Raw genomic sequence first — 22,604 nt, forward strand, 5'->3', positions numbered from 1 at the left:
AGCAATCTGTAGCACTGAAGAGTCTTGATACCCTATCAGACACATCTTTGCTTAAGTCACCGGGAAGACAGCACACTTCTTGTGAGGTGATGTCCAGTCGGCAGGTAGTGGCTTCTGTTCCTCTCAGTAGGTAATCCGACATGACTACCACTCTCTTTTCCCTGTTCACCACAGTACATCTTTTTCTCCCTTCAAGGGGCTTTATGTACATCTTCATAGTTGTCCTACATAAGAGCCTGGTAGCAGTTCTTCAGCGGTATGGGTGTTGACTGCCTCCTCATCCTCCTGCTTTTTTGGGTCACATGTTTCCATTTCTCTTCTTCTTCAGGTACATTGAAAGGTGCTTCTCCTCATACATTCTGAATAGTTGTTTATACTCTATCATAAGCTTTTGAAGGAACACTTCTCTCCCAAACTTCTGAAGAGATTCTTATGTTTTGTCAAGGAAATACACATCTTCTTTGATGAGCGTCAGGCCGGGGTCACACTTGCGAGTGTAATGCAAGAAACTTGTGTGAGTCTCTCGCATCAACATCCGGTACTGCCGCCAGCACTCGGGACCGGAGCATGCGACTGCATGTATTTCTATGCAGCTGAACGGTCCAGTCCCGAGTGCCAGCAGCAGTGCCGGATATTGAGGCAAGAGACTCCCGCGAGTTTCTTGCATTACACTCGCAAGTATGACCCCTGAAGACTCTACACCCTTTCCTCTAACAGAGTCCCAAGCGTGCATTTCTTGCATGTAAAGTTTGTCTTTTCTTCTAGTAAGTCTGTAAACATATATCACACATTGCAGCACACCATATGGGTAATCTCGTTCTCCACGTTGAACAAAATAAATTGTTGTTGAACTGTTGTAAAGATTTCCTTAAAGCAGCACGATCCAGCTACACCCAAAAATCCTCAGACTCGCGGAAACTCTTGACTCTTCCCAGAGTGCACTGGAAATATACAAACTACCTCCCTCGAGCTTCAACTCCTGATTTTGTTCATTCACTTTGGATTTTGTTCATAAAGTATATATATATATTCTGTATATATATACACACACAGTATATGTGATTAATAATGTGTCCTACTAATGTTGATAGTTGGTGACAGATATACTTTACATTGACTTTATCAAGTCCTAGATGCATAGAGCTGATTATGTTAAATACACATTATTATGTTAAATACACATTATAAGAGCCTGGTGAAGTAGTGGAATGCTGATTGCTCTATCGTTATGCTTGGACGGTGCCTAAACTTTATATAAACAGGACCATACTGCGTAGTGATTACACCTCTGGCTACGATTGAATCCATCATGTTTGTATAAAACAGAACTTGGCTCAGACGAAGGTTGTTTCTGCTGAGACAGCAACTTGGAGTCTTGATTTTTTTCCCAAGAAAGGATCAGGACTTGGTTTACATAGTATAACAAAACAATTAGATAAAATGTCAACAGTTCATTATGTCTTGCATGGTAAATTAAAGAAGTTTGGTTTTAAAAAGACTTTATTTCTGAGGCGTCGTACTTTCCAGAGTAAATGGCATGTGACAAATCCACTTAAGGAAATCCCAAAGATTTCAGTCAGCACATCTTTCCAGTTTTGCGACTTTCCTCCCTAAACTCAAGCCATAACAATAGCCTCAGTATAGTGAATCTCCCGATATGGGTGTGTGCTTTCTTAAAATAGATTTCTTAATTAAAAAAAGCATCTAAACATAGTAATCAGTTAAGAACTTTGTAATCAAAGTAATTGGAATTTGGAAAATGTTATGCTAAGTTATGGCCAATAGCTAAAGGTCCTCACATTTGTCAAAACCTGCCGATATCGCCCTGTCTTGGTGGAAGGCATCAGCAATTGGCCTAGCCAAATGTTCCTATGTATGACGAGATAGCTGTCATCCAAATGATCGTTCAACAGACAGCTTTCTAATGTCTATATGTAAACAGGTCACAGGATGCAACACACAGATAGGAACATGGCAGAAGTAACCGACGTAACTGTTTATTTCCCTAAGGTGAGAATGGGAGGGATTGGTTTAACAGGAGAATAAATACAGAATGAAATATACAATGTTGTTATCAACACACTGTGATTCTTATAGCAAGTTTCCCCCCCCCCCGCACAGTACTATCAAGCTAATCTCCAATGCTGATAGTATCCACAAACATATAAAGTATTATCACAATGTTCCACTTCCTTTCTTCTAGGCCTCAGCAGGGGTCTCTGTTTTTCCTGCTTTGGACAAAGTTAAGCAATATTCTCTGGGCCTTCCTCACACTGGTCGCTCCCTGCGACACTAACAAGACAGCACCCTATACCATATGTCAGTGTTAGAAGTAATGGCATGGCTCTCTCGCGCATCTGGTTCAGCGCCACAAATGTTAATTTCCAGGTTTGGGTCTCCACCGGATCTTTGGTGCTTGACCTGCTGCTGTAGCCTATCGGGCCTGGACAAAGGGCTCAATCCCTGGTCTTGACTGGTGCAGACTCGTTTTGGATCTTGCCTGGCGTGGTCTGGTTCACGGACCTTGACCGCGGGGTTGTCTGGACCCAGCTCACGGACACAACCTAAGTTGCTGGTTCAGGCCTCCTGGCTCGCTCCGGGATCTCGGTCTCATCGTCCCCCTGAACACACGTCTTGCTTGTATCACCGGTAGGTGACAAATCACTTCCTGCCTTGCTGCTCTGGCCTCTTATATCAGAGAACTGCATCATTAAGTTCACGTGACCTGGAGCACTATCTAGACTCTTCTGTCATGATGAAGCTCTTCCTCTTCTTGTCAGTTCTGCAGGGTTCCTATTTAGCAGTAGGTGGTCGATTCCAGATACAAATGGCACTTAGTGGTGGGGATGGGGAATGTTATCTTTTGCGGCACACCGTCTTAAGGTACCGTCACACTGAACGATATCGTTAACGATATCGTTGCTTTTTGTGACGTAGCAACGATATCGTTAAGGAAATCGTTCTGTGTGACAGCGACCAACGATCAGGCCCCTGCTGGGAGATCGTTGGTTGCTGAGGAAAGTCCAGCACTTTATTTCTTCGCTGGACTCCCTGCAGACATTGCTGGATCGGCGTGTGTGACACCGATCCAGCGATGTCTTCACTGATAACCAGGGTAAACATCGGGTTACTAAGCGCAGGGCCGCGCTTAGTAACCCGATGTTTACCCTGGTTACCAGCGTAAACGTTAAAAAAAACAAACACTACATACTTACCTTCAGCTGTCTGTCCCCGGCGCTCTGCTTCTCTGCACTCCTCCTGCATCCTGTGTCAGCGCCGGCCAGCCGGAAAGCAGAGCGGTGACGTCACCGCTCTGCTTTCTGGCCGCTGGGCTTACACAGGGCAGAGAAGCAGAGCGCCGGGGACAGACAGCGGAAGGTAAGTATGAAGTGTTTTTTTTTTTTTTACTTTAACGCTGGTAACCAGGGTAAACATCGGGTTACTAAGCGCGGCCCTGCGCTTAGTAACCCGATGTTTACCCTGGTTACCGGCATCGTTGGTCGCTGGAGAGCGGTCTGTGTGACAGCTCTCCAGCGACCAAACAGCGACGCTGCAGCGATCCGGATCGTTGTCGGTATCGCTGCAGCGTCGCTCAGTGTGACGGTACCTTTAGTTATGTGAGCCATAAGAGTGAACAAAGGTCCATTTAGACAAGCTGACTCCTGCCCATTAATGAGTGATGAGCGACACTCATTTCACTTGCCCTTTTTTTACAGCCAGACAAAAACTGATGGATACAAAATGATTGCTAATACGACAGTTCTGGCCCAATTCAGCATGATGGTAAATAAGGAACTCGCCTCTGCAATTGCAGTGAATGAAACAAATTATTTTTAAAGGCAATCCAATTAGTTAACATTTCAGTTCTAGTAGTTAGACCTTCATCAGAACTGATAATATACCTCAGCTGCTGCAGAACCTCATATTACCCAACTAAGATGCTACAGAACCTCGTGTTACCCACCTCAGCTGCTACATAGCATCATAATACACCAGAGCTAATATAGAATATCCTACTTCACACCTCAGCTACTGCACTCCATCACAACGCACACCTCAGCTGCTGCACAACCACAAAATAACCTGCATCCAAGAGTCTGCTACAAAATGAAGTCACTGAATGAATGTTCACTCATATCCTCCGGCCATCAGTGTTCTCTGCACTGTTCTGTTCACTTTAATTCATTCTATCAAATGAACAGACGTTGAACAGACTCTGGCTCTGAACAGACAGGCTCTGAACATAATATCCAAAAAAACACCATAAGAGGAAACACCTCCACTATTCTAAACAAAAAAACACCAGTATACAGGCAGAGATGCTTACCTGTTCAAGGCCTCCAACAATTGCACTTACCACGGTGCAGCGGACCCAAGTTAAGATGGCAAATACACAGGTGCAATAATACCGATAATGCAGCCACCCTACAATGAGGAATTGGCCGCTTGGTGCACCTGTGCAAACAAATAGTCTGTATGTGGCGTGTTCACATAGGAATGCAAAGTATATGGCTCAAAGCCTATTAATGACGCCATATAGCGGGCTTACCATAATGCATCCTGTGCGAACAGAGGCCACAGTGTACAGAGCCATCTAGGGCCCAGCCGCACCCTGGAAAAAATATACAGTGCACCAAAAACATAACAATGTATGCAAGGTATTGGTCGATATTATGGCCACAATATTTAAGCTGCCAACCCATGTCAAGGGTCCTTACATATTGGCAGTCCTAATCTAAAAAAACACCATAAGAGGAAAGACCTCCACTATTCTAAACAAAAAAACACCAGTATACAGGCAAAGATGCTTACCTGTTCAAGGCCTCCAACAATTGCACTAACCAGGGTGCAGCTGGACAAGTTAAAATGGCAAATACACAGGTGCAATAATACCGATAATGCAGCCACCCTGCATTGCAGAGGTCTTTCCTCTTATGGTGTTTTTTTAGATTAGGACTGCCAATATGTAAGGACCCTTGACGTGGGTTGGCAGCTTAAATATTGTGGCCATAATATCGACCAATACCTTGCATACATTGTTATGTTTTTGGTGCACTGTATATTTTTTCCAGGGTGCGGTTGGGCCCTAGATGGCTCTGTACACTGTGGCCTCTGTTCGCACAGGATGCATTATGGTAAGCCCGCTATATGGCGTCATTAATAGGCTTTGAGCCATATACTTTGCATTCCTGTGTGAACATGCCACATACAGATTATTTGTTTGCACAGGTGCACCAAGTGGCCAATTCCTCATTATAGGGTGGCTGCATTATCGGTATTATTGCACCTGTGTATTTGCCATCTTAACTTGGGTCCGCTGCACCCTGGTTAGTGCAATTGTTGGAGGCCTTGAACAGGTAAGAACATAATATCCACCAATGTTACAATTTTGATCTTCTCATCTACTATTAATGGAGCTGTCCAGTCTAAAACTACAAGTCTACAGTCGCATTCTATGACTGCAGATTTTTGAATCCTCATCCTAACATCTCACGGCCTGAGCACTGTGAGAATTCTCCGATGCCAGCATGCAGAATGGTGGTCAAGTGACTACAAGTGTGCACTATGCATACTCCCAGCCACATTCCAAATAGATAAGCCTCACTCAATGCAATTGACTAATAAAACAGTATAGTTGGATTGTGGCCAAGAAAATGCATATTGCATACTTGCAGTCACATATCCGCCGTTCCCAGGAAGGGCATTGGAGAATCCTCACAGCGTGTTTTGTGCACAATGTGAGGATTCACAAGTCTGCAGTCTCATAGTCTTGTAGTTTTAGACCAGGCAACCTCTTTAATGTCTTCACAATGTGCTGTGTAATGTATGGTGAGGGCTTAATTAGACTTCAAACTCAGGCTAACAGCATTTCTATTCATGGAGACTGCACGGATGCAGCAAGCTAGTGCTAGTTTTATCAGTTCTGTCTGTACTTTATGTAGTGAAGGTGCCCCTCACTCAGGAGATTTATCAGGAGCACAAGGGAAGTAAGTACCGTATATACTTGAGTATAAGCCGAGATTTTCAGCCCACTTTTTTGGGCTGAAAGTAACCCTCTTGGCTTATACTCAAGTCATACCCAGGGTCGGCAGGGGAGGGGGAGCGGAGCTGTGTAATAATACTCACCTGCTCCTGGTGCGGTCCCTGCACGTCTTTCCCCTGGCGCCGGCAGCTTCTTCCTGTAGTGAGTGGTCACATGGTGCCGCTCATTACAGTAATGAATATGGACCCGACTCAACTCCCATAGGGGTGGAGCCGCATATTCATTACTGTGCGCGATATTCACCTGCTCCCCGTTCCACCATCGGCGCCACTGCGTCTTCCGCGTCCTCTACAGTGATGCTCAGGTCAGAATGCACGATGACACGATTAGTGCGTGCTGCACTCTGCCTAAATGTCAGTGCAAAAGACGGGAAGACACAGCGGCGGTCAGCGGTGGAACAGGGAGCAGGTAAATATAGCAAGTGCCTGGGGCCGGAGAGGTGAGTATGTGATTTTTTTTATTTTTTTTATTGCAGCAAAAGCATATGGGGCAAATATGTGTATGGAGCATCTTATGGAGCCATGTGCAGCATTATATGGGGCAATTATCTGTATGGAGCATCTTATTGGGCCAAGTGCAGCATTATATGGGACAAATATCTGTATGGGGCCATGTGCAGCATTATTTGGGGCAAATATCTGTATGGAGCATCTTATGGGGCCATGTGCAGCATTATATGGGGCAAATAACTGTATGGAGCATCTTATGGGGCCGTGGGCAGCATTATATGGGGCAAATATCTGTATGGGGCCATATGCAGCATTATATGGGGCAAATATCTCTATGGAGCATCTTATGGGGCCATAATCCACATTTGTGGACCATTATACGGGATAAATGTGTCTATGGAGCTTCTTATGGGGCCATAATCAGCATTTGTGCAGCATTGTATGGGGCAAATGTCTGTATGGAGCATCTTATGGGGTCATAATCAACATTTGTGCAGCATTATATGGGGTATATTTTAATATGGAGCATCTTATGGAGCCCATCATAAACTGTATGGAGCATTATATGGGGCGTATTTTGTATGGAGCATCTTATGGAGCCCATCATGAACTGTATGGAGCATTATATGGGGCTCCTGATTCAATATGGATATTAAAAAGTACTTAAACTACTGATGTCTCAATTAATTTTACTTTTATTGGTATCTATTTTTATTTTTGAAATTTACCAGTAGCTGCTGCATTTCCCACCCTAGGCTTATACCCGACTCATTAAGTTTTCCCAGTTTTTTGTGGCAAATTTAGGGGAGTCGGCTTATACTCGGGTCGGCTTATACTCAAGTATATACGGTATGTTCAAAACTATGGTGGGGGCGTGTGCTTTCTCTAGTGTGTTGTTGCCTGCTTATGATTGGTCAATGTCATACTGGGAGAATAAATACACGCCCCCAGTGAAACCTGTCTGATAATGCTCACATAGATGTAACAAGAGTTAACTCATTAAGTGCCAAATACTTTGATTATCAATATCTCTGCAATGGAGAGGAGAAATTAAAATAATAAAACAGTTTTATTCTGCTCCTTAGCCACTATTTCATTGTGTGTCCTCTTCTACATACAAAAAATGGTGAAAGGTCCTCTTTGAAACTTTGCTCTGCTGGGAGACTTTTTTGTAATACTTTTGAGGAAAACAGGAAAACAGTGATTGCATGATGTCTCCTAGTTTATTTGTCTTAGGCTGAAAATGTTCTTTCTCTTTAATGCTGTCATAATAAGATAGCTCTTATGGTTAAGCTCTGGGAGAGCCTCACATATTTTTTCTGGATTTCTTGTTTGGGTTTTCACAGGAAATATTTGTGATCCTTTGTGTGCACAGTTCAAGCACTATTATCTTGTCACTCCTTAATAAAGCTTGGCTGGGTTGATAGTTTATACAGTATATACCCATTTGTTACTAGAAGGCAGGAGATGCTCTCTATTGTCAGTCCTCAAAAACCAAAAGAATACAATAATCCATATACACACTGTCCATCGCGTGACGACTTTTAGGCAAGTATGGAGAATGATACCGGAAAAATGTACTCACCACCTTTTTGTACAACCTTGAATCGGTTGCTTTTCGGAAAGCCCAAAAAACTACTACACTGAACCATATTATTCCAGTTTGTAGACCATGAGGCTGTAAATAATCTGGATACTGATGTGCACGCTAATTCTTGAATTTTTTTTATTCTAATTTAAACTCTATGGGACTGAGAGAAACAAGAGAATGGTCAGAGCCCCACTGATATAACCTTCATGATCAGAGTATAGAAGAATTTTCACAAGTCTCATTATCAACACAGACAAGGTTGCAATGAAAGGATAACACCTTCATATGTAGTATATAACACAGGATCTACCATTGACATAGGTGATGTCCTAATTAGTATACACTCTAAGCTTGAAGGTAGACTTAAGTGTAGACTTGAGTTCAACCTATAGTCTAACATGTTGATCCAGAAGAATGCAAAAATTCCTTGGGACAAACACAAATAGCTTCAATTTAGTGGGAAAAAATTCCTTCCCGACTCCACATACCGCAATCAGGCTGCTTCCCTGGATCATCGTCCCGCCACCTGTAATGTTATATTTATCAAGAAAGGCATTCAGGCTTTTCTTGAATTTTAGTAATATGAAAAAAAAAATAACACCAGCATTTTTTTTTAGAAATACAGTACAGACCGAAAGTTTGGACACACCTTCTCATTTAAAGATTTTTCTGTATTTTCATGACTATGAAAATTGTACATTCACACTGAAGGCATCAAAACTATGAATTAACACATGTGGAATTATATACTTAACAAAAAAGTGTGAAACAACTGAAAATATGTCTTATATTCTAGGTTCTTCAAAGTAGCCACCTTTTGCTTTGATGACTGCTTTTATTATTATTATTATTATTATTTATTTATATAGCACCATTGATTCCATGGTGCTGTACATGAGAAGGGGTTACATACAAGTTACAAATATCACATATAGTAAACAAACTAACAATGACGGACTGATACAGAGGGGCGAGGACCCTGCCCTTGCGGGCTTACATTCTACAGGATTATGGGGAAGGAGACAGTAGGTTGAGGGTTGCAGGAGCTCCGGTGTTGGTGAGGCGGTAGCTCCGGTGTTGGTGAGGCGGTAGCTCCGGTGTTGGTGAGGCGGTAGCTTCGTTGGTGATGAGGCAGCAGCGGTGTCAGTGCAGGCTGTAGGCTTTCCTGAAGAGATGAGTTTTCAGGTTCCGTCTGAAGGATCCGACTGTGGTTGATAGTCGGACGTGTTGGGGCAGAGAGTTCCAGAGGATGGGGGACTGCTTTGCACACTCTTGACATTCTCTTGATGAGCTTCAAGAGGTAATCACCGGGAATAGTTTTCACTTCACAGGTGTGCCCTGTCAGGTTTAATAAGTGGGATTTCTTGCCTTATAAATGGGGTTGGGACCATCAGTTGTGTTGTGCAAAAGTCTGGTGGATACACAGCTGATAGTCCTACTGAATAGAATTTGTATTAGGCCTCTTTTCCACTTGTAAGAAAAAACGGATGTAACGTATGCGATTGTCATGCGAGTGTCATGCGAGTGTCATGCGATTTTTTTTATCGCAACATCCGTATGACATCCGTATTGCTGTCCGATTTTAACGCACCGCTGTCCTTTGAAAAGCCGGTAATTCAGCGCTGTGTACAGTAAAATCACACTGACAGGTTAGATTAGAGTAGATATATACACATAGAATAGGTATATATATATATATATATATATATATATATATATATATATATATTTAATGCAGCGCTAGATAGCTTAAATGCCGGTAATTCAATTGCCGGCTTTTGCTATCTCCTTCACAAACCCAACATGATAGGAGACATGGTTTACATACAGTAAACCATCTCATATCCACTTTTTTTGCATATTCCACACTACTAATGTTAGTAATGTGTATGTGCAAGTTTTGGTCGCTCTAGCTATTATATTTAAGGGTTAAATCACGGAAAAAATTGGCGTGGGCTCCCGCGCAATTTTCTCCGCCAGAGTGGTAAAGCCAGTGACTGAGGGCAGATAGTAATAGCCTGGAGAGGGTCCATGGTTATTGGCCCTCCCCTGGCTAAAAACATCTGCCCCCAGCCACCCCAGAAAAGGCACATCTGGAAGATGCGCCTATTCTGGCACTTGGCCACTCTCTTCCCATTCCCGTGTAGCTGTGGGATATGGGGTAATGAAGGGTTAATGTCACCTTGCTATTGTAAGGTGACATTAAACCAGATTAATAATGGAGAGGTGTCAATTATGACACCTATCCATTATTAATCCAATATGGAATGGAATGTAGGTCAATGACCTGTAGTTACCTTCAGTTGCGGTGAGGCGCCCTCTGCTGGATGTCCTCATATGAACTCGAGCCTGGGAACTTTTCAGAAAGAATCACCCCTTCCTTCGGAATGCCAACCGGCTCAAGGACTCCAGGAGAATCAGGCGAAAAACTCCTAGAGAGGGCATCAGCCTTAACATTCTTAGATCCCGGAAGATACGAGACCACAAAATCAAAACGGGAGAAAAATAGGGACCATCGAGCCTGTCTAGGATTCAGCCGCTTGGCCGACTCGAGGTAAATCAGATTTTTATGATCAGTCAAGACCACAACGCGGTGCTTAGCTCCCTCAAGCCAATGTCGCCACTCCTCAAAAACCCACTTCATAGCCAACAACTCCCGATTGCCGACATCATAATTGCGTTCCGCAGGCGAAAACTTTCTGGAAAAAAAGCACACGGTTCCATCAAAGAACCATCAGAATCCCTCTGAGACAAAACGGCCCCTGCCCCAATCTCAGAAGAGTCAACCTCAACCTGAAAAGGAAGAGAAACATCCGGCTGACGCAACACAGGGGCAGAAGTAAATCGGCGTTTAAGCTCCCGAAAGGTCTCAACAGCCGCAGAGGACCAATTCGTAACATCAGCACCTTTCTTCGTCAAATCAGTAAGGGGCTTAACCACACTGGAAAAGTTGGCAATGAAACGGCGATAGAAATTAGCAAAGCCCAAAAATTTTTGAAGGCTCTTCACAGATGTGGGTTGAATCCAGTCATGAATAGCTTGGACCTTAACAGGATCCATTTCCATAGACGAGGGAGAAAAAATAAAACCCAAAAAAGAGACCTTCTGAACTCCTAATAGGCACTTAGACCCCTTCACAAATAAAGCATTATCACGAAGGATCTGGAATACCATCCTGACCTGCTTCACATGAGACTCCCAATCATTGGAAAAAATCAAAATATCATCCAAATATACAACCATGAATTTATCAAGATAATTGCGGAAAATATCATGCATGAAAGATTGGAACACAGATGGAGTATTACAGAGCCTGAATGGCATCACGAGGTATTCAAAATGGCCTTCGGGCGTATTAAATGCAGTTTTCCATTCGTCACCCTGTTTAATACGAACAAGATTATATGCCCCTCGGAGGTCAATCTTAGTAAACCAACTAGCCCCCTTAATCTGAGCAAGCAAATCAGAAAGCAAAGGCAAGGGGTATTGGAATTTGACCGTGATCTTATTAAGAAGACGATAATCTATACAGGGTCTCAAGGAGCCATCCTTCTTAGCAACAAAAAAGAAACCCGCTCCCAATGGTGATGAAGACGGCAATCTTCCTGATGTGCTGGAGCCATGTACATGGTCATCTGCGTCCAGTACTGAATTTTATCCTTGGCCAATGGTGTAGCATCAATGCCCCTCAAAGGAATAGGGCTCTGCAAGGGCTGCAAGGAAAAACCACAGCGCCTGGCGAATTCTAAGTCCATTAAGTTCAGGGCAGCGCCTGAATCCACAAATGCCATGACAGAAAAGGACGACAATGAGCAAATCAGGGTCACAGATAAAAGAAATTTAGGCTGTACAGTACTGATGGTAACAGCCCTATCGACCTTCCTAGTACGCTTAGGGCAATCAGAGATAACATGAGCAGAATCACCACAGTAAAAACACAGCCTATTCTGACGTCTGAATTCCTGCCGTTCTGTTCTAGTCAAAATCCTATCACATTGCATAGGCTCAGGACTCTGCTCAGAGGACACTGCCATATGGTGCATAGCTTTGCGCTCGCGCAGACGCCGATCAATCTGAATGGCTAGAGACATAGATTCGCTCAAACCAGTAGGCGTAGGGAAGCCCACCCTACACCATAACATCTTTAAGGGCTTCAGAAAGACCTTTTCTGAAAATAGCAGCCAGAGCATCCATTTCCTAAATTTCTGGCAGTATAATTCTGCCGCTTCCTGACCTTGACACAGGGCCAACAGGGTTTTTTCTGCATGATCCACAGAATTAGGTTCGTCATACAATAATCCGAGCGCTTTAAAAAATGCGTCTACATTCAGCAATGCCGGATCCCCTGATTCAATGGAGAATGCCCAGTCCTGAGGGTCACCACGCAGCAAGGATATGATGATTTTAACTTGCTGAATGGGATCACCAGAAGAACGGGGTTTCAAAGCAAAAAACAATTTGCAGTTATTTTTAAAGTTCTAAAACTTGGATCTGTCCCCAAAAAACAAATCAGGAGTAGGAATTCTAGGCTCCAAAGCCGGAGTCTGGACAACATAGTCCTGGATACTCTGTACTCTTGCAGCAAGTTGATCCACACGAGAAAACAAACCCTGAACATCCATGCCAGAGCCAAAATCCTGAACCACCCAGAGATCAAGAGGAAAAAAAAGACAAAACAGAGCACAGAAAAAAAAAATGGCTCAGAATTTTTTTTTCCTTCTTTTGAGATGCATTTAATTCATTTTTGGCCACTTGTACTGTTATGAACTGGTGGTTTAGGAGCAACATGGGACGAGCTCTGAAGGAAGTGGTACCTGTACTGACCGCAGTCCCTAAGCTCAACACAACACTAGAAGTAGCCGTGGGATGCTCCTGACACTCCCTAGGCACCTCGTCACAGCCTGAGAACTAACTACCCCTAAAGATAGAAACAGGAAAACTATCTTGCCTCAGAGAAAATCCCCAAAGGATAGATAGCCCCCCACAAGTAATGACTGTGAGTGGAGAGGGAAAAGACATACACAGAATGAAACCAGGATGTAGCACAGGAGGCCAGTCTAGCTAGATAGATGGGACAGGATGGAATACTGTGCAGTCAGTATAAAAACTCCAAAAAATCCACACAGAGTTTACAAAAATCTCCACACCTGACTAAAGGTGTGGAGGGTAAATCTGCTTCCCAGAGCTACCAGCTTCACTGAATTAATCCATACTGACAAGCTGGAAAAAACATAGAAAGCACAGAACGGATAAGTCCACAACCTGTGGACAGAAAAGAGCAAGCAAGGACTTAACTTTGCTGAACTGGTCAGGATAACAGGGAAATCCAAGAGAGATGTGAATCCGACCAGGAACCATTGACAAGTGGCACTGGCTGAAGGGAAGAGCCAGGCAAAAATAGCCGAGCAGAAAGACAATCAGTGGAAGCAGCTACAGACTGCTAAATCCAAGGAGCAGCCATACCACTTAAAACCACCGGAGGGAGCCCAAGAGCAGAACTCACAAAAGTGCCACTTACAACCACCGGAGGGAGCCCAAGAGCAGAATTCACAACAGGTGGCTGGGGTCAGATGTTTTTAGCCAGGGGGTGGGGCAATAACCGTGGACCCTCTCCAGGCTATTAATATCTGCCCTCAGTCACTGGCTTTACCACTCTGGCGGAGAAAATTGCACGGGAGCCCACACCAATTTTTTCCGCGATTTAACCCTTAAATTTAATAGATAGAGCGCCCAAATTTTGCACATACACACTACTAACATTACTAGTGTTGAATATGCAAAAAAAAAGGGGGATAGGAGATGGTTTACTGTATGTAAACCATGTCTCATATCATGTCGGGTTTGTGAAGGAGATAGGAAAAGCCGGCAATTGAATTACCGGCTTTTAAGCTATCTAGCGCTGCATTAAATATAAATATATATATATAGGTGTCTTCCTGACATATTTATATATGTATATATACCTATTCTATGTGTATATATCTACTCTAATCTAAGCTGTCAGTGTGATTTTACTGTACACCGCACTGAATTGCTGGCTTTTCAAAGGACACCGGTGCGTAAAAATCGGACAGCACTCGCATGGTGCGAGTGCTGTATGTTTTTTTTCTTGCACCCATTGACTTGCATTGGCGAGTCTTGTCCGAGAATCGCAGCAATACGCAGCCTGCTGCGATTTTTTTTCTCAGTCCGATTTCGGCTGAGAAAAAAATCGCAAATGGAATGTCACCTATTGAATAACATTGGTCCGAGTGCAATCCGATTTTTTATCGGATTGCACTCGTCCGTTTTCCTCGCAAGTGGAAAAGAGACCTTAAGAGGAGACTTTGTGCAGTAGGCCTTCATGGGAAAATAGCTGCTAGGAAACCACTGCTAAGGACAGGCAACAAGCAGAAGAGACTTGTTATGGCTACAGAACACAAGGAATGGACATTAGACCAGTGGAAATCTGTGCTTTGGTCTGATGAGTCCAAATTTGAGATCTTTGGTTCCAACCACCGTGTCTTTGTGCGACGCAGAAAAGGTGAACGGATGGATTCTACATGCCTGGTGTTAGGGTTGGTGGAACGCACCAAGTATATATATATGTATTAATAGGTGCGTTTGCAACCCGGGGTCCGGAACCTGCTGCTGGCAAATGACGGCCCTATATGGCAGTATAAGCGAACTCTTAACTCCACAGATTCGCTAGAAACGAGATGATGTGCCCTGTTAACCTCACAGAGGTACACAGCTACCAAACAGAGCAAAACTGTGGTCATGCAGTCAAAGAAACAGGCAAACAACTCCTCACCGGAGGTGCCAGTATTCTAGTGGAGCCCTTATTAGGAGCTGCTACAGGGCCTGAGCATGTGACCCCCGACCTCCAATGAGAGGTCCTCCCGTGGGCATGCTCATGTGTGCAAAGCAGGACTTAGTCCCAGAAAGCCTGCATGCTGCTGACCAGTGCTGGCTACAAAAGCAGAACCTGGAAAGGCAGCAGTAACCCTTGGCACATTCCCAGGCTGAGCAAGATGCTGGGACCGAAATCTCTGCTGAGCAGGCTCCACTGCGGCTGAAGCAGAGTGGGAGACCGCAGCGGACATGGCTAGAGATTCCCCCTGTGCAGCGGCGGGAACTCAACTCCTAACACCTGGTTCCCACCATGAAGCATAGAGAAGGAGGTGTGATGGTGTGGGGGTGCTTTGCTGGTGACACTGTTGGGGATTTATTCAAAATGGAAGTCATACTGAACCAGCATGGCTACCACAGAATCTTGCAGTGGCATGCTATTCCATCCCGTTTGCGTTTAGTTGGATCATCATTTATTTTTCAACAGGACAATGACCCCAAACACACCTCCAGGCAGTGTAAGGGCTAGTTGACCAAGAAGGAGAGTGATGGGGTGCTACGCCAGATGACCTGGTCTTCACAGTCACCAGACGTGAACCCAATTGAGATGGTTTGAGGTGAGCTGGAGCACAGAGTGAAGGCAAAAGGGCCAACAAGTGCTAAGCATCTCTGGGAACTCCTTCAAGATTGTTGGAAGACCATTCCCGGTGACTACCTCTTGAAGCTCATCAAGAGAATGCCAAGAGTGTGCAAAGTAGTCATCAAAGCAAAAGGTGGCTACTTTGAAGAACCTAGAATATAAGACATAATTTCAGTTGTTTCACACTTTTTTGTTAAGTATATTATTCCACATGTGTTAATTCATAGTTTTGATGCCTTCAGTGTGAATGTACAATTTTCAAAGTCATGAAAATACAGAAAAATCTTTAAATGAGAAGGTGTGTCCAAACTTGTGGTCTATACTGTAGATTTAGCATAGAAAAACGTGATTTAAACAATAGATCACTGTCCACAAGATAACTGTAAAAAATAACTTGGACTACACATTCAGATATTTTACACTGATCTACTGTAACTAAGCAAAACTCGCAAAACTGAGCATAAGGATCTTAGTTACAGGGAATCCGTCAGCGGGTTGTTTCCATGCAATCTGACAGCACCTTGATGTAGGGGCAAAGTACCTGATTCCAGTGAGGTGTCACTTACTGGACTGTATTTTGCTGTTTCAATAAAATCAGTGTTTACCACTAGAGAACAAGCTGCCCTCTTGTCTGCTAGTCCAACCCCACAGCAGCTCTCTGTCAATATATATTGTGCACATAAAGCTGACAATCAGTGGTGTGTGCCAGGTTATACACGGCCCAACATTGTGAGCTCCGCTAGAAGCTTTAAAGGAAGCTACAAAGTGGAGCTATATTCTGTGTGTAGCAGTGACTGCCGGGTGCTACAGGACAGCTCTTATTCTTTTGACGAAGCAGCGGACACTACACTTTGAATGGAGCTGCTGTTTGTTCAAAGTGTTTACATCTGGCAGCCACCAAAGCAAATAACAGCTGATTAATGAGGGGTGCTGAGTGTCGCCCCCCACGATCTGATATTGATTACCTATTTTAATGATAGGTCAGCAATACTATTTGAATAAACAAGACCTTTAATATATTCAACTAGATATTGGTATCTGATAATACTAATATTATATATAATAAGATATTACTATTTAATTAGATAATTTCGTGTTTAGAGAGTTCAAAACAAATAGGTGCCAATTTAAGGAGCACATGATATCTTTGTCTTTTGGGACCTTTGTGTTTTTTTATTTGCACGCGTCTCTTCCCAAGATGATAAATAGTACATGGCTCCCCCAAGACTTTTTTACAGTCAGTGATTATCAGGGAGGACATTTAGCTTCTTGATGAACAGTAAGTCCCCCATACACATTAGACAGCTATCGGTTGATTGGTTGTTCGGGAGGCATCTATCTTCCCCATGTACAGAAATGCTTGTATCATCCAAGCGCTCCTGTGTTCTCTGTGAGAAAGCCGTAGGCAGACTCCTATGGCTTTTACTTATCTTCCAAAGTTCAAAAGGATTGGCGAAGCGAATAAAGAATGCAACCAGCTCACCCAAATTGGATCCCATGATGAAGGAGAACGGAAGTCCATTCTGACCAAATGTGGAAATCCAAATAGAAAAATAGAATATCCAGCTCTGTATGGTCATATTCATGGAATCCATTTGAAATCATGTTTTTAATTTTTCCATAATAAAGTTCACAATTTTACTAGAGCTGGATATTCTATTTTTCTAAAAGGATTGGCCATTGGAAATTCGACAGGTTGAATCCTCTTCCATGACATCAACTGTAGGGGGAGAGTTGTGAAGCAGCCATACATATTAGATTGTCGGCTGATCTCACTAATATCAGCGAGTTCGGTCTACTTTATGGGACCTTTAGCAAAAATGAATTTTTGGAGTCACAAAGACTGTATTCTCAAGGTAGGCATATAATTAAGATATCTGTCATCATAGACTTTATCATAAACAGCTTGGCTGAGGATGAGTGTTTTTTTCAAAGGAGAGAGGAGAACAATCAGCTGCCAAATCTCTCTAGAATATGCTTATCTCCCACACAACAAAGGAGGGGCCTTCTGTAATTCAACATGCTCAATCCAATTTTTTTCTTTGACATCTACTTTCGGGGAGAGTTAAGAAACCCACATATGAATTAGACAGCCATCTGACATTTATTTAATACTAGATGGTGGCCCGATTCTAACGCATCGAGTATTCTAGAATATGCATGTCCACGTAGTAGATTTCACAGCCCACGTAGTATATTGCCCAGCCACGTAGTATATTGCCCAACCACGTAGTATATTGCCCAGCCACATAGTATATTGCCCAGCCACATAGTATATTGCCCAGTGACGTAGTATATTGCCCAGGCCTTAGGGATGGGAATACTGAACAGAGAAACCCATGCTGTTAATTCAGAATACCTAAAGGTACCTTCACACTCAGCGACGCTGCAGCGATACCGACAACGATGTCGACCGCTGCAGCGTCGCTGTTTGGTCGCTGGAGAGCTGTCACACAGACAGCTCTCCAGCGACCAACGATCCCGAGGTCCCCAGGTAACCAGGGTAAACATCGGGTTACTAAGCGCAGGGCTGCGCTTAGTAACCCGATGTTTACCCTGGTTACCAGCGTAAAAGTAAAAAAAACAAACAGTACATACTTACCTACCGCTGTCTGTCCCCGGCGCTCTGCTTCTCTGCACTCCTCCTGCACTGGCTGTGAGCACAGCGGCCGGAAAGCAGAGCGGTGACGTCACCGCTCTGCTTTCCGGCTGACCGACGCTCACAGCCAGTACAGGAGGAGTGCAGAGAAGCAGAGCGGCGGGGACAGACAGCGGTAGGTAAGTATGTACTGTTTGTTTTTTTTACTTTTACGCTGGTAACCAGGGTAAACATCGGGTTACTAAGCGCGGCCCTGCGCTTAGTAACCCGATGTTTACCCTGGTTACCAGTGAAGACATCGCTGGATCAGCGTCACACTCGCCGATCCAGCAATGTCTGCAGGGTGTCCAGCGACGAAATAAAGTTCTGGACTTTCCTCAGCGACCAACGATCTCCCAGCAGGGGCCTGATCATTGGTCGCTGTCACACAGAACGATTTCCTTAACGATATCGTTGCTACGTCACAAAAAGCAACGATATCGTTAACGATATCGTTATGTGTGAAGGTACCTTAATAGTGCATGTAGAAATGTTTTTTTTTTACCAGTTTAGCTTAGGAAAAAAAATGTAGGCCTTTTTAGAAGCCAAAAATGGAAGACTGTCTCATGACCAAGATGAAGACAGACGGGAACGTACATTATCCCATAGAATAATTCAGAAACTGTTTTGAGTTTCTAAGGTCATGGTAATCACGGACTTTTTTTACAGCATTGTATGAACCATGAGAGTGTGATATATTATCTGTGTAATTGGGAAGTGCATGACCCATGTCTGATCGTGGACAAAGGAGGAGTTTCCTGTCTGGAAGATTTGCCAGTTTAGACAATGACTGCGTCTTCTATGGCTGCACCTAGTGTGTGGTCATGTTTATTACCAGAAAACTGCTAATGGCTCCTGCCTTACATTCAGAGAGTTATTTTCCTTCATAGTAATCTTAATTAAACTATGTTGTATTAAAAAGAGAGAATGTCCATATTGTCCATCTCTATGGACTGTCGCCTTTCACGACAGAAATACAGCTTAGAGTAGTGATTCTCCAAATACTCCGAAAGAAAGCCTCTCTCAAACCAATTGACAAGTGCCAACAAATTTCAAAGACTTGAACTGGCAATACACACCAGATAGCTGTCAGTTGAATGGTTGTTTGGCTGACAGCTATTCCTCATGACCCCACATTTATGTGTTTACGATGAGAGAGGGCAGTAAGGCCTAATTTACACTGGCCGAATTCTGCTCACATAGAAGAGCCAATCAACTATACGCAAATTGCTGGTGCTTGTTTAATGGCTCATTCACACACTTGAAATGTATAGGTACAGAAAGACTATTAATGTGATTTGCAGTTGTGAATCAATTTGTATGTTCCCATTCCACAGGCACAACAGTTGCTGAAAGAGTAGCGGCTCTTTTGATTAGCCGGACTGGTGCAACATCATCGTTGTGGTGTGATGTTGTGACAAATCAAAAGAAGGGTTCTTAATGCCATTAGGTAAAAGTCATTACTTCCTTCTCTATTTCAGCGACCACATACTACTGTCATGGCCATTGGAATGAGATGTGGAAATCTATTTGTAGCAACTCTAGAACATTTCTACCCCAGCCAGCTCCTGCGATGTCTGCCTCTATCACTGGGCGCCACCATATTCATCCTGCAGACTGCACTATTGATGGAGGAGATGTCATGGACAATATTTCCGGATGGCATGGGCTCTTTCCAATCAAAGATAGTGGTTTCGCTGGGACCTGTGATGCTGTCCAATCGGGCAGAATGGGTATGTGTACAGTCCAGCAGCTCAGCAAGAATAATCGCCTCTTTGCTGTGGACAATTAGCAATACCACACTCTATAGCAGGGGTGTCAAACTGCATTCCTCGAGGGCCGCAAACCATGCGTGTTTTCAAGATTTCCTTAGCATTGCACAAGGTGCTGCAATCATTATGTGTGTAGGTGATTAAATTATCACCTGTGCAGTACAAGGAAATCCTGAAAACATGACCTGTTTGCAGCCCTTGAGGATTGCAGTTTGACACCCCTGCTCTATAGTACATACTGCTGAGAGTTTACAGTTATCACTTGGTTTTCTCCTTGTACTCTATGCTACTTCTGTTGCTCATTATCTCAACTGACCCAATTTGTGACCCTGAGTATGATTGTTTTATTTTCCCTTTTGACTCTGACCTTGGCTAGTCTCATTTTGTTCTATCTGACCGCTTGGTATCTTTTGCCTATTTTCCTGACTACGATTTTCTCTCTTGATTCTACCTTAGTTTCTGACCCTCCAGTTGCTTACCCAGATAGTTTGACAACTCTTGCCTGAGCTTTATTCCTTCTGCCAGCAACTACTCCATGGACTCCATTCAGGAGACCTCTTTGCAAATCCAGATCCCCATATTAAAGTATGAAGACCAGGAATCCTTTGGAATCTGCTAGACCAGTAGCACAAAACTTTTCTTACCTTGAGAGTCACAGTCAGCAATTTGAAATGGTCACAAGCTACAGCCAGCACTTAGTTGGCAAGGCCAAAAAAATACATTTGTCCATCCAGTTCAGCCTATATTCCGTCAAAATAAATCCCCAGATCTACGTCCTTCTAAAGAACCTAATAGCTGTAAGACACAATATTGTTCTGCTCCAGGAAGACATCCAGGCCTCTATTGAACCCCTCGACTGAGTTCACTGAGTTCACCATCACCACCTCCTCAGGTAAGGAATTCCAGATTCTCACTGCCCTAACAGTAAAGAATCCTCTTCTATGTTGGTGGAAAAACCTTCTCTCCTCCAGATGCAAAGAATGCCCCCTTGTGACCGTCACCTTTCCTGGTATAAACAGTTCTTTGGATAGATATTTGTATTGTCCTCTTATATACTTATACATGGTCATTAGATCGCCCCTCAGTCATCTTTTTTCTAGACTAAATAATCCTAATTTTGCTAATCTCTCTAGGTATTGTAGTTCCCCCATCCCCTTTATTCATTTTGTTGCCCTCCTTTATGCTTGCTCTAGTTCCATTATATCCTTCCTGAGCACCGGTGCCCAAAACTGTACACAGTACTCCATGTGCTGTCTAACCAGGGATTTGTACAGAGGCAGTATAATGCTCTCATCACAATTGTACCAAGAGCTCACCATTACCAGTATAATGACTGTCACCAAAGCTTCTCCACAGAATGCAGACTGAGGTTTTGTGCCCACCTCTCTAATAGGCAGTATATTTGCATTTACACTACGTTTATGCTTCAGGTCCTCCCACAACATTTCTATAAAATTTAGTTTGGAACTTTGACTTAGTCATTGCAAAATATTAACTTTATTCTTCTTTAACCATTCTTTTGTAGAACAACTTGTGTGCTTTGGGTCATTATCTTGCTGCATGACCTACATTCTCAAATAGTGCCACTATCATCATTGTACTTTACATATGGCCTGAGGATTTTATGCTCTAATGCAGATTTCTCTAAACATAACGCATCTCATTTCAAATGAAAATCTCTGTTTTGGACTCATCCATACACAACACATTTCTCTAATAGTGTTCTGGCTTGATCTTTGACACACTGCAGAAGGGCAGCAATTGTTTTTTAGAACAGTGGCTTTCTCCTTGCAATCTTGCCATGCACACCATTGTTGTTCAGTATCCTCCTGGTGGTGGACACATAAATGTTAACATTATTTAATGAGAGAAGCCTTTAGTTGCATAGCGTATACCTTGAGTTTCTTTGTGACATTGTGGAAAATTTCATTTCAAAAAACCTGATCTGCACATCCAAACATAGACACAGTGTGAACAGGTGCTGAACCCAGAGTCGCCAACTCGTATATAATCAAACAAATAGGGCAGCACACTGCAGCGCCAAAACATGCAAACTTGAAAACACGAAATTTTTAAACTGCATTACTGCACTAGAAATATGAAAAATGAGAGCTTTTAGCGCATAAAAATGGCCAATTTTATGTGTACATCGTAGCCACGTTACGGCATCTCTCTTATACGAGGTCCTACTCAGGACCTCGTATAAGAGAGATGCCGTAACGTGGCTACGAGGTACACATAAAATTGGCCATTTTTATGCGCTAAAAGCTCTCATTTTTCATATTTCTAGTGCAGTAATGCAGTTTAAAAATTTCGTGTTTTCAAGTTTGCATGTTTTGGCGCTGCAGTGTGCTGCCCTATTTGTTTGATTGTGGAAAATTTCAACTTGCTCTTGCTTTACTACTGTATAAGGGCCTCTGTAGTTGGTCACTTTTGTAAATGTTGACCATGTGAACTGGTAATTAAGTGGCAAAGTGCCACCCTTCTACTCAAAGCGATATGCTATCATGTCTTTATGGAGACAACTATTATTTTTACCTTACTCAAAAAGTAAGTATGATAATAATCTGTTGTCTCATTGGAGACAATCCTATTCCGAAGGCGCCTGCCTTGGTAATCAGCTTATTTAATTGTGTCAGC

Source organism: Ranitomeya imitator, chromosome 3 (assembly GCF_032444005.1).
Source record: "Ranitomeya imitator isolate aRanImi1 chromosome 3, aRanImi1.pri, whole genome shotgun sequence".
Taxonomy (NCBI): domain Eukaryota; kingdom Metazoa; phylum Chordata; class Amphibia; order Anura; family Dendrobatidae; genus Ranitomeya; species Ranitomeya imitator.